Raw genomic sequence first — 13,445 nt, forward strand, 5'->3', positions numbered from 1 at the left:
TGCTTAGCCTCTACTGGTTAATTTACAGGGGACCCCAGAAAAAAATAATGTAGGGTCCTGCGTGTGGCTAGGGAATTTGAACTCAGCTTTCCAAACATGTGATAAACCCCAGTTCATTTATGTTTTAAGGAGGGGGGGAAGGTCAATCACTTTTTCACACAGGGTCCTGTAGGTTTGGATTTATTTTCCCCTTAAAGGGAACCTATCACCCCGTTTTTTAAAGATTAGATAAAAATAGTGTGAAATAGGGGCAGAGCTGGGCTTTACATTAGTGCCTTTTTGGTGCCTTTACACCCCCGTTAGGCTGCCGAAATACCTTTGTGAAGTGGCCGTTTTCTGCTGTCACTCAAGTTGGTCAGGTCGGATGGGCGTGGTCACAGCGCTGTTTCTCCCCCAGATCAGGCTCATCATTACGTTGGTGGCGTAGTGGTGTGCGCATGTCCAAAGAGAAGATCCACTGCCCAGGAGATTCAAAACAGCGCGGTCTTCGCTATTCGCCGTTTACCGGTGGGCGCGGCCATCTTTCCTGTGGCCGCGCGTGCGCAGATGGAGCGCTCTGCTGCCCGGGGCTTCAGGAAAATGGCCTCGGGATTCCGCGCGTGCGCAGATGGAGATCGCGGCGGCCATTTTCCTGAAGCCCCGGGCAGCAGAGCGCTCCATCTGCGCACGCGCGGCCACAGGAAAGATGGCCACGCCCACCGGTAAACAGCGAATAGCGAAGACCGCGCTGTTTTGAATCTCCTGGGCAGTGGATCTTCTCTTTGGACATGCGCACACCACTACGCCACCAACGTAATGATGAGCAGGATTCTGGGGGAGAAACAGCGCTGTGACCACGCCCATCCGACCTGACCAACTTGAGTCACAGGACAAAACGGCCACTTCACTAAGGTATTTCGGCAGCCTAACGGGGGTGTAAAGGCACCAAAAAGGCAGTAATGTAAAGCCCAGCTCTGCCCCTATTTCACACTATTTTTATCTAATTTTTAAAAAACGGGGTGATAGGTTCCCTTTAATAATAAAGGCCTTTATTTATAAACTGAATTTTGTAGTTACTTGTGTTATCTTTGTCTAATAGTTACATTTGTTTGGTGATCTGAAACATTTAAGTGTGACAAACATGCAAAAGAACAGGAAATCGGGAAGGGGGCAAACACTGTTTCACACAACTGTACTGTCTATCTTTCACATTACATACAAGCACCTGCCTATGAGGTACAACAAACAACTTGAATAAGTAAATACGACACAAGAGGTCTCCGTATCTAGAAGATCTGTCCATAGATGGGGGAAAAAAGGAGAAGAAACCAGATATGAAAAGGAAGCGACTCCGTGTGTAGGGCCACAGCTTACAACACACAGAAACCAATACGACTTTTAGGGTTTGTCTTTCAGACAACTATAAAATATTATACTCAAGTCTGAAATGTTATAAAGGTCCAAAATGACACCTGCGATCCCCGGATATCCTAAAGCTAAGTTCATGCCCCAAAAAACTGTCCGATCTTCATCCAAAAAATATCAGATGTTTTTTATCTCTATTGTCACCTGTATGCCATCCTATATTATGCACCAAATTTACAAGACCAAAATCAGTTTCCTGAGTCAAGAATGGTAATTTCAACACAAAAAATCAGATGCTCTTTGGATGATTTCTCTGGGATCCGATTTTTTTTTTTGTACATACCTAGATTTGAAGAGTTTCATTCAAAATATGGAATAGAATAGTGTATGGTGCAATTTTTTTTCACATGTATGAACAATCAGTCCATGTAAAAAAACTGTCATTTGGACAGGCAAGTTGAATGACATTGGTTCCGGTGCAGTCCATGTGAGCTCAGTTTCTTCCACAGTCACCTGTTGTGTGAACGTAGCCTAGAAATGAGCTAGTGCTACAAGCAGGTGAGGCTGGGACAACGCATCTAATGATCCTCAATAGACATTTTGACATAGCTTTGGAAGACCTGACCCGTCCATGATATACTGTATATACGGTTGGATTTTCATTTGAATGTAATACAACACTACCCCTGCAACAGACATTGATGGCCAAATGGAGCTTCTCTAGGATGACGATTTTTAGGGAAGTGGTTGTCTTATCCACTTCAGAACAATTGTTGAGGCAAATTGTATTTTCTACACAGAAAACTTTGCAGACTGTTAAATCATAAGAATGATTTTTTTAGATTTTATACAGTTTGGCACTTTGCACCAGACGACAGTGCCCGATTCAGAAGGTCAGTCCCAAGGAAGATTGTAGAATTATAGAATGTTAGAGTTGGAAGGGACCTCCAGGGTCATCGTGTCCAACCTCCAGCTCAATGCAGGAGTCGCTAAACCATCTCAGACAGATGTCTGTCCAGCCTCCATTGAAGGAGAATGCACCATCTCTCGCGGCAGCATGTTCCACTCATTGATCACCCTCACTGTCAAAAAGTTTTTTCTAATATGTAATCTGTGCCTTATCCCATTGCCTCTCATCTTTCCTTGTGCCAATGAGAATAAGGCCGGAGTCACACTCAGCGTAAGACAATACGGTCCGTTTTTTACGGCCGTAATACGGTCGTAATATGGAGAAATGTTCCCAAAATAGTGATCCGTAGGCAGGGTGTGTCAGCGTATTTTGCGCATGGCATCCTCCATATGTAATCCGTATGGCATCCGTACTGCGATATTTTCTCGCAGGCTTGCAAAACCGACATCTAATGGATTTATGTGCTCAAATGTTCGGTAAAACATATATACAGTATACTGTATATATATATATATATATATATATATATATATATATATATATATGTCATTGAGACACATATATATATATATATTCTGTATTTAGATTTAATTCAGCGCGATATCTGTGAAAAGCCGGTAATTCAATTGCCGGCTTTTCATTTCTCCTTCACAAACCCGACAGGATATGAGACATGGTTTACATACAGTAAACCATCTCATATCCCCCTTTTTTTGCATATTCCACACTACTAATGTTAGTAGTGTGTATGTGCAAAATTTGGGCACTGTAGCTGCTAAAATAAAGGGTTAAATGGCGGAAAAAATTGGCGTGGGCTCCCGCGCAATTTTCTCCGCCAGAATGGTAAAGCCAGTGACTGACGGCAGATATTAATAGCCAGGAGAGGGTCCATGGTTATTGGCCCCTCAGTGGCTAAAAACATCTGCCCCCAGCCACCCCAGAAAAGGCACATCTGGAAGATGCGCCTATTCTGGCACTTGGCCACTCTCTTCCCACTCCCGTGTAGCGGTGGGATATGGGGTAATGAAGGGTTAATGCCACCTTGCTATTGTAAGGTGACATTAAGCCAGATTAATAATGGAGAGGCGTCAATTATGACACCTATCCATTATTAATCCAATTGTCTGAAAGGGTTAAAAAACACACACACACGTTATTAAAAAGTATTTTAATGAAATAAACAAACAGGTTGTTTTAGTATTTTATTGCTCTCTCAATCCATCCGGAACACCCTCGCTTGGCAAAATAATAAACCAACAATATACATACCTTCAGATGGTCTGTCACGTCCCACGAGGTAATCCATCTGAAGGGGTTAACTCAATTTACAGGCAGGAGCTGCGCTAAAGCACTCGCTCGTGTCTGTAATCCCCGGGTGATGAAAGGAAAACTGGGAGATCTGTACTTACATTGAGTTGCGGTGAGGCGCCCTCTGGTGGATGAACTCATATGAACTCGAGCGTGGGAACTTTTCCAAGGCTCCAGTTCATGAGAACATAGAAAGCCGTATAATACTGAACCGTAATATACGGCTGATAGGAGCAGCCCCATTGAGAATAATTGTGCCGTTTGTTTGACGAGTTTTACGGACGTATTTTCTGCGCTCTTACGTCCGTAAAACTCGCTAGTGTGACCCCGGCCTAAAGCTGATCCCTCTACAGAGGGGCAGCCCTTGAGATATTTGAGTTCTTTATCTAATCCCTCTACTCAACCCACATTGAGTTTTAACGTGTCCTCTTCCCGCTCTTCTCTCAGCAATTCAGACTGAAGAAAGACAAAGCTATAGATTCACAATTTTCAGTTCCTGAAATTTAATTTTTTCTAAATTAGAAATTTTGTAAAGTTGGAAAAAGTGTGTCTTACAGTAAAGAAAGGGTTCAGTTATGAACAACAGGGGGATATCCAGCTACCGCAATAAAAAATCCTTTATAGTAAAAACTTTCTATTCTTAATATGCTGTAAAAAATAGAAATATATGAAAGTAGAAACATTTTTCCCACGCATTTCGAGCGTTAAAAGCGCTTAATCATAGCACTATAGCTATCCAAATGAGTGTCGATCAAACCGTTCCGTAATCACCCACATCCATTACTGGAACCTATCTCTCTCCTCCACATGGTTAAAGGAGAAAAACCTATAGCAACTAGAAAACATGTAAGAGTATATAATACTTATCTCAAGCACGCCTCACTGGTCCATGCATAGTGACTAGTGACGAGTGAACGTAAGGCGTTATCGGAGCATGCTCGGGGTTAGCCTAATATCTTTGGCATGCTCGAATAATATGTTTGAGTTCCCGCGGCTCTTCGACAGCCGCAACACATGCAGGGATTGATTGTTTGTTAGGAATCCCTGCATGTGTTGCAGCAGTCGAAGAGCCGCGGGGATCAAAAATATTTTTGTAGTGTAAAATGGTGATGGTTTTTTTTTTTAAATCATAAACAGTGTTGATACAGTAACTGTGTTCAGCCACCAGAGGTCACCCTTGAGTAATAGACAGGATAATTACAATGTTGTTGCAGTAATTTGGTTCAGCCACCAGAGGTCACCCAGGAGTAAAAGACAAGAAGATTCTGGAAACAGGACAGTTACCTCAGAGAGAGTTTCTGGGCGTTTGAGAAGAAGCAGCGCGGTGATGGAGAGTGGGGAATCCAGATCTTGAGGCATTCCTGTTTGGGACTGTGTGATTTCAAGAAAGCTATTCTTGTGAGTAAACAGAGAAGTGTGACCGGTCACCGACTGTGTAGTTAGCTAGGGATAGCTAGATAGGAATCACAGCCTATTTAAGGACACTCTTGTATGAAGAATTGCCTGATAACTAATAGACACTGTGTGGATTCCTGCGCTTCACGATTCTGGCTGTGGGATATTCCTGGAATTATTTGTGAACTTTATCTGGATCTGCATCAGAAGATTTGGTGGCTCAAATACCTATTTAATCCACTGCTGGACATCTGTATAACAAATTCAGTTATTTACCGCTGAAGCATATATTGTGAAAGAGTACACTCTGAGCCCTCAATAATAAGACAGTGCACTGCGTATACACTGAGTATATACTGTGATATATGTATATGTTGGGAAAAACCGGGTACCCGTGATTTATTGTAAATTAGGCGGGAGGCGGGTGTAAGATTGTATTCCTGAGAGGACCACGTGTCACAGGCACAGTATAACCCCGTGTAGGCCCGTTACAGATAAGGGAGGGAGTGGTATAGTTGTGGGGTAGTCTGATTCCTGTCTGTGAAGCTGGCACTTGGGGTCTCTCAGGCTGTATAACTTGTATTCTGTGAGTTGTGGCTGTTGTGGCCCATATTGTGTTGGGAGAGAAATTCTGTCATTTTTTGCAATAGTTATAAAGAAAAGTTGGTTTAATATCATATTGTGCCCTGAGTCATTCATAGCAGCGCCGTATTCTGTTCTCGAGCAGCGACCGGCATAACGGTCCTTACATTTTGGCGTAGTCGGCAGGATACGGTGCTCGCTATGGATGTTACTGATGGAACAGAAGGCGCTGTCGCTCCTGCTGTAGTTATTCACCCCCCTTCCCCCATTGTTTCTGTTAGAGATCGATTAGTGGGTTGCTCTGCCACGGGAGCGCTGCTTAATCACCTGGCCAAGTTTGATGGATACAATCTGCTGCTCAGTGATTGGGAAGGCAGGTTAAAGAATGCCATTGCCTTGCTCGGTGTTAGCCCCCGACTGCAGCCAGAAGTCGCGCTGAATGCTTTGGAGGGGGATGCCCGCAAAGTTGTCTTGTTGAAATCCGAGGATAAGCGAAGAACAGTTGATGACATCATTCGGATATTGAAAAATGCATTTGATCACGTGGCAGCGGCAGGGCAACTGCGAGTACAGTTTTTCGCTCGGACCCAGAGAGACGGAGAAAGTCTGATCCAGTATGCTATAGCATTGGAGGAGCTGCATCAGGAGGTTAAAAGGAAGTCAACTGTGACTGTGGGTACTGAGGCCGAGGTTGACAGCATTCTTCGGGATCAGTTCATTGAGGGGATCCAAAGTGAGACACTAAGGAGTGAATTGTTGCTGAAAGCTCGAAGTATTCCTGGTATTACATATGCTGAAATTCAGGAAGAAGCAGTAGCACGGACCTTAGAAGTAAAGCCCGTTCTGCAGAGGAGTAACCTGCAAGTGGCTGATACACAAGGGCCGGGGCCAGATCCCATCCAGACACAGCTGGCAGCTTTACAGAAAACCGTGGAAAGCCTGGCAGAGCAGATGCAGCAGATGCAGGTTCGGGAAACACCTCCGATGTACCCGGCACCGCCTAACCCCTCTATTCCATTGTATGGGCGGTTACCCTATGCCTCAAGGGAAATGTCGACTGCTATAAGACCCTGGCCATCCAGAGGTTTGGCAAGAAGACCGGTGCAATGCTGGCGATGCAGGGAATTTGGTCATTTGCAGCGAGACTGCCAGAGGAAGCTGGCAGATGAAGCTTCATCATCAGTAAAAGAGAGGCCCTCGCTGTAGTTGGGCATACGGCGGGGCAGGAACGAAAATCAGTGCCCAATGTCTGTTCTGAGGATCTGATTGAGGACAGTCCAACTTTGGAGGTGCAGTTTGCAGGCAAGAAGGTGGCATGTCTGGTGGATACCGGGTCGGAGGTGACTACGATGCCAATGAAGTTTTTTAAGGAGCACTTCGAAGGGACTGTCAAACCGGAGTCGGGACATTTATTAAAACTAAAGGCTGCCAATAATGAGGAAATCCCAGTGGCGGGCATTGCGTGGATGAAGATACAGCTGTGTGGTCAGGAGTTGGGGACCAAGGGAGTGGTGCTCGTGACGACGCAGGCGAGACCAAACCTTCCGGTGGTTCTGGGAATGAACATCCTGAGAGAGCTGGATTCCCTTCTGTTTGAACGTGATGGTCCGCGTTATTGGAAGCAGGTGACGCCCCACAAAGTCACTCAGAGAGTCCTACAGCAGGTGGTCCGTTCATGCGGCATTCAGAAGAGTTCGGCAGAAGGAAGAGCAGTGGGAGCGGTGTATGTCCCACGCGGGTCTGCTGTTGTGATCGGTCCGGGTCAAGAGAAGCTTGTATTGATGCCGGTAGGGACACACAGAAAACTGAATGGTGTGGAGGTGATTCTGGAACCGACCAGTCGGTCAGAAGACACTAATAGTCTAATGGTAGCCCGAACAGTGGCCGTTGTACGATATGGAAGTGTACCGATAAGGTGCTTGAATCTGCAAGATCATGAGATGACTCTGGCGGCAGGCACCAAGCTGGCTGATGTATATGTGTGCGGCGAGAGAGTCATTCCCAAAAGTCAGTTTACACTAAGAGCAGACCACAGGACTGCCTGGACCCTGTCAATGCAGACGACAACCGAAGAGTCCCCCACACCTGCGTGGAATGGCAGGAAGATCATGGAGATTATGGGGGTGGATGAGTCCCAGTTAACATTTGAGCAGGCGCGCAGGCTGGAGGATACACTGTGGGAATATCAGGCTGCTTTCTCCAGGGATGATGAAGACTTTGGTTGCACAAAGGCAGTGGAACACGAAATACCCACAGGAGATACCCCTCCGATTCGAGAGAGATATCGTCAGATCCCGCCGAACCTCTATCAAGAGGTTAAGCGGATGATAGCGCAAATGCTAGACAATGGGGTGATCCGCCAGAGTCAGAGTCCTTGGGCCGCACCAGTCGTGTTGGTACGGAAGAAGGATGGGTCCATACGGTTTTGTGTTGATTACCGCAAGCTGAATGCACATACTGTACGTGATTCTTATCCATTACCAAGAATCGAGGAATCCTTGTCCGCACTAGGGAAGGCGAAGTATTTCTCTACGCTTGATTTAGCCAGTGGCTACTGGCAGGTGCCCATGGCGGCTCGAGATCGGCAGAAGACAGCATTCATCTTGCCGATGGGTCTGTTCGAGTTTAATCGGATGCCCTTTGGACTGGGTAATGCCCCAGGAACATTTCAGCGATTGATGGAGTATTGCTTGGGTGACTACAATTTTGAATCTGTGTTGATCTATCTGGATGATGTAATCGTATTCGGAAATTCATTCGATGATCACCTGAAAAAGCTGCGACAAGTGTTGCACCGACTGAGAGACAATGGACTTAAGATCAAGCCAAAAAAATGTCAACTGTTCCGGACGCAGATTGAGTACCTGGGGCATGTAGTGTCGGCTGAGGGTGTGCAACCAGCACCGAGTAAAATTGAGGCCATTCAAGGGTGGCCCAGACCCAAGACCCGGAGAGAAGTACAGGCATTTCTCGGTCTAGCCGGATACTATCGCCGATTTGTAAAAGACTTTGCTAAAGTGGCTGAGCCACTGAATGAGCTGTTGAGAGGGACGGCGCGAGGGCCCAAGAACCAACCCATCCAATGGACAGATCGACAACAACAGGCATTCGATCAGATCCGGGATGCCCTTGTGCAGGCACCTTTGTTGGCGTATGCACGTTTTGACCGACCTTTCATTCTGTACACTGACAGGAGCCTCCATGGCCTGGGAGCTGTGTTAGCCCAAGAGCAGGAGGGGCGTGAACGGGTTATTGCATATGCCAGTCGGTCTCTACGAGACACCGAGCGAAACCCAGATAATTATAGCTCATTTAAGTTGGAGATGTTGGCCTTGGTGTGGGCTATGACTGAGAAATTTGCAGAGTACCTTGCTGGCTCTGAGATTTTTGTGATGACTGACAATAACCCGCTGGCACACCTAGAGAATGCCAGGCTCGGAGCCCTAGAGCAGAGGTGGGTAGCACGGATGTCCAAGTTTAATTACCGGATTCGGTTCCGTTCTGGTAAAGAGAACTCCAATGCCGATGCACTGTCACGAGTGACTTGTGGTACTCCCCGGCATGTTGTGGATGAAGACCTTGAGGATACCGAGATTCCTGACCTGAGACGATTACCTGTGTTTGTGGATGTGGCACGGTTAAGTGGGGTGGCGACACAGGTCGCCACTTTGCTGGGAAAGACTCGTCAGGAGTGGGCCGATTTACAGGATGCAGACTCCGAGCTGTCACGAGTAAAGAAGTGGCTGAGTCAAAAGTCCTGGCCCGACAGAAGGGTGAGAGCTCGGCTGGGTGCAGAGGGGCAGAAACTGCTACGGCAGTGGGATCGATTGGCCATAACGGAAGGGGTACTGTATCGCTGGATCTACATAGCGGCAGAGCTGGGGTACCGTTGGCAGGTGGTGATCCCAGCCTCAATGGCTCCAGACATTGCCCGAGAGGCTCATACGCAGGGTGCACATTTTGGACCTGAAAAGACGTATAGATGGTTGCATCGATTTGTGTACACACCTGGCTTGGAAGAAGTCGTGAGAGAGGTGTGTGCTAAGTGCCGACCCTGTGAATTGAATAAGTCTCCAGAACAGAGAGCTCCAGTTCAGACAATCGTGACGTCTGCCCCGCTGGAAGTATTAATGGTGGATTATCTGTCCATTGGGTACTCCAGCAGCGGTCATCACTCATGCCTGGTCATGACCGATCATTTCACAAAATTTGCTGTGGCCATTCCCACTAAAGATCAAACTGCTAAGTCCGCAGCAGAGGCGATCTGTAAACATTTCATGCCGGTGTATGGCTGCCCCCAAAGAGTGCATTCAGACCAAGGTACCTGTTTTCAGGGTCAGCTCATGACTGAGTTGCTGCAGGTCTATGGGATTCAGCAATCACGGACGACGCCCTATCACCCGCAGGGAAATGGAGCTTGTGAGAGATTCAACCGAACGCTGCTCCAGATGCTGAGAACGCTGGAACAAAGGCAAAAGGGGCGATGGCCTGAGTTTCTCCCTGAACTTATGTGGGCTTATAATAACAGAGTCCATAACACTACAGGGTTCACGCCTTATGCGATGATGTTCGGCCGGCCAGGACGAGAAATTGGAGAGCTGAGTCTAACAGTACCGGATGAGCCGCAGTATCGTACAGCCAGTGAGTGGGTCCAGGACCACCGAAGAAAACTGCGAGAGATCCATCAGATAGTGAAAGAACGTGTACGGGATCATCCACACCGAGATCGAAAACCAGTGCACGGGGATGAGTTCCAGGTGGGTGACAAGGTGCTAGTGCGGGTTACACGTCCAGAAGGGAAGTTGAGTGACAGGTGGGAGGATACGCCTTACACAGTAGTGGAAAGGGTGTTCCCAGGAGGAAGTGTGTACACTGTGGTCCCTGAGGGGTGTATCGGACCTCGTCGCACGATGCATCGGAATTGGTTAAAGCGGTGTATATCCGACGCACCTGTCTGTTCCCCTGAGTCATCTGATCCAATGATGGTGCAACCGAGCAATGTTGAGTGTTACTGTTGGGATGACTGTGATGGCGACCTCTCAGAAATGCAGAGTCCGACAGTGCAAACTCCTGATATGCCCACTGATGTTACTGTTCCACCAGATACGACAAATGTTTCGTTGAACCCGACAGGTACTGGCTTACGGAGGTCAGAGAGGAGCACAGCCAGAATTCCTCCGATACAATATAATCCTGATGAGTATGTGTTGCGTGTGAGTTGTGAGAAGCCATTTGTCGGGACGCCAAATTGAAAGTGGGGTGGAGTGTAAAATGGTGATGGTTTTTTTTTTTAAATCATAAACAGTGTTGATACAGTAACTGTGTTCAGCCACCAGAGGTCACCCTTGAGTAATAGACAGGATAATTACAATGTTGTTGCAGTAATTTGGTTCAGCCACCAGAGGTCACCCAGGAGTAAAAGACAAGAAGATTCTGGAAACAGGACAGTTACCTCAGAGAGAGTTTCTGGGCGTTTGAGAAGAAGCAGCGCGGTGATGGAGAGTGGGGAATCCAGATCTTGAGGCATTCCTGTTTGGGACTGTGTGATTTCAAGAAAGCTATTCTTGTGAGTAAACAGAGAAGTGTGACCGGTCACCCACTGTGTAGTTAGCTAGGGATAGCTAGATAGGAATCACAGCCTATTTAAGGACACTCTTGTATGAAGAATTGCCTGACAACTAATAGACACTGTGTGGATTCCTGCGCTTCACGATTCTGGCTGTGGGATATTCCTGGAATTATTTGTGAACTTTATCTGGATCTGCATCAGAAGATTTGGTGGCTCAAATACCTATTTAATCCGCTGCTGGACGTCTGTAACAAATTCAGTTATTTACCGCTGAAGCATATATTGTGAAAGAGTACACTCTGAGCACTCAATAATAAGACAGTACACTGCGTATACACTGAGTATATACTGTGAGATATATATATATATGTTGGGAAAAACCGGGTACCCGTGATTTATTGTAAATTAGGCGGGAGGCGGGTGTAAGATTGTATTCCTGAGAGGACCACGTGTCACAGGCACAGTATAACCCCGTGTAGGCCCGTTACAGATAAGGGAGGGAGTGGTATAGTTGTGGGGTAGTCTGATTCCTGTCTGTGAAGCTGGCACTTGGGGTCTCTCAGGCTGTATAACTTGTATTCTGTGAGTTGTGGCTGTTGTGGCCCATATTGTGTTGGGAGAGAAATTCTGTCATTTTTTGCAATAGTTATAAAGAAAAGTTGGTTTAATATCATATTGTGCCCTGAGTCATTCATAGCAGCGCCGTATTCTGTTCTCGAGCAGCGACCGGCATAACGGTCGTTACAGTAGCACGACGAAGACACTCGGTTAGCAACCGAGCATGCTCTGATAACACCTTTTCCGATCACGCTTGCTCAGCACTAGTCACTAATAGTGACCTGTCATGAACCAGTTTACCGCTACCTTCCCCATAAAACTATTGGAGGAAACTATTTTAAAAGACAACACTGGACATATTTATTTCCATGTTAGGATGGATGTATTTTGTCGCTGCAGAACTAATGTAAGTATAAGGCTACTTTCACACTAGCGTCGTGCACTGCACGTCGCTATGCGTTTTTTTGTATAAAAAACGCATCCTGCAAAAGTGCTTGCAGGATGCGTTTTTTCTCCATAGACTTCCATTAGCAACGCAGTGCGACGCATTGCCACACATCGCAACCGTCGTGCGACGGTTGCGTCGTGTTGCGTCGGACCGTCGCCACCAAAAAACGTTGCATGTAACGTTTTTTGGTGCGTCGTGTCTGCCATTTCTGACCGCGCATGCGCAGCCGGAACTCCGCCCCCTCCTCCCCGCACCTCACAATGGGGCAGCGGATGCGTTGAAAAACAGCATCCGCTGCCCCCATTGTGTGGCGCTTTCACTGCTTGCGTCGGTACGTCGCAACGACGCAATGCGTCGTACGATGCTAGTGTGAAAGTAGCCCAAGTGCACACAAAATCTTTTTTAGGCGAAACGAGTCAGATACCCCCGTGAAAAAGCATCACAAACCCGCCGCTAAAAATGAAAATCAATGTAAATTGCAGGTTTCGGGACGGTCTGAAAAAAACGTTGGGTTCGCGCATACCTTAAAGCCAAATTCAAATGTATATGTGTTTTAGGCCTCGTTCAGACATCCATGTTGCACATACCCATTATAATTTATGGTGAACATCATATGTCTGTTTTGTAATGGCAGGACAGATGAAACGTACCAATACAGGTCTATGGATCCGTGAAAAACACGTGCAGCACACGGATGGCAGCAGTGCACAGTCCTTATTTAACATAGTGTTTTTTATTACGGTAATTATTCTAATTTACTTAGATAATGACTTTTGGATTTTCATTGGCTGTAAGCCATAATCATCAACATTAACAGAAATAAACACTTGAAATAGAGTAAAGTACATATACTGTATATAGAAATATACATATATACTGTATATACACACAACTACAGACACATGACTTACACACACATATATATTTATATATATATATATATATATATATATATACTAGTGGGCCATCGTACAGTGTGGCGGCCACAGTTGGGACCATAAAACAGCATGGGAACCACTTTGAGGACTATCATACACCTTTTGGGCCCCTGTTAGGCCATCATATAGCATGGGGGCCTCTGGGGGACCATCATACAATTTGGGGGGCCACTGTGTGGGACATCATACCTCGAGGGTGTCATTGTTGGGGCCATCATACAGTGAGGGGGACTGTTGGTACCATCATATAGCATGCAGGTCACTGTTGGGTCTATCATACAGTTTGGGGGATACTGTGGGGGCCATTATAGAGCACATGTGCTATTGGGCAGCCCTAATATTGAGTTGGGGCTACTGTATAGGATGTCATACTCTAAGGTGACTACTATGGAG

Source organism: Ranitomeya variabilis, chromosome 4 (assembly GCF_051348905.1).
Source record: "Ranitomeya variabilis isolate aRanVar5 chromosome 4, aRanVar5.hap1, whole genome shotgun sequence".
NCBI classification, from domain to species: domain Eukaryota; kingdom Metazoa; phylum Chordata; class Amphibia; order Anura; family Dendrobatidae; genus Ranitomeya; species Ranitomeya variabilis.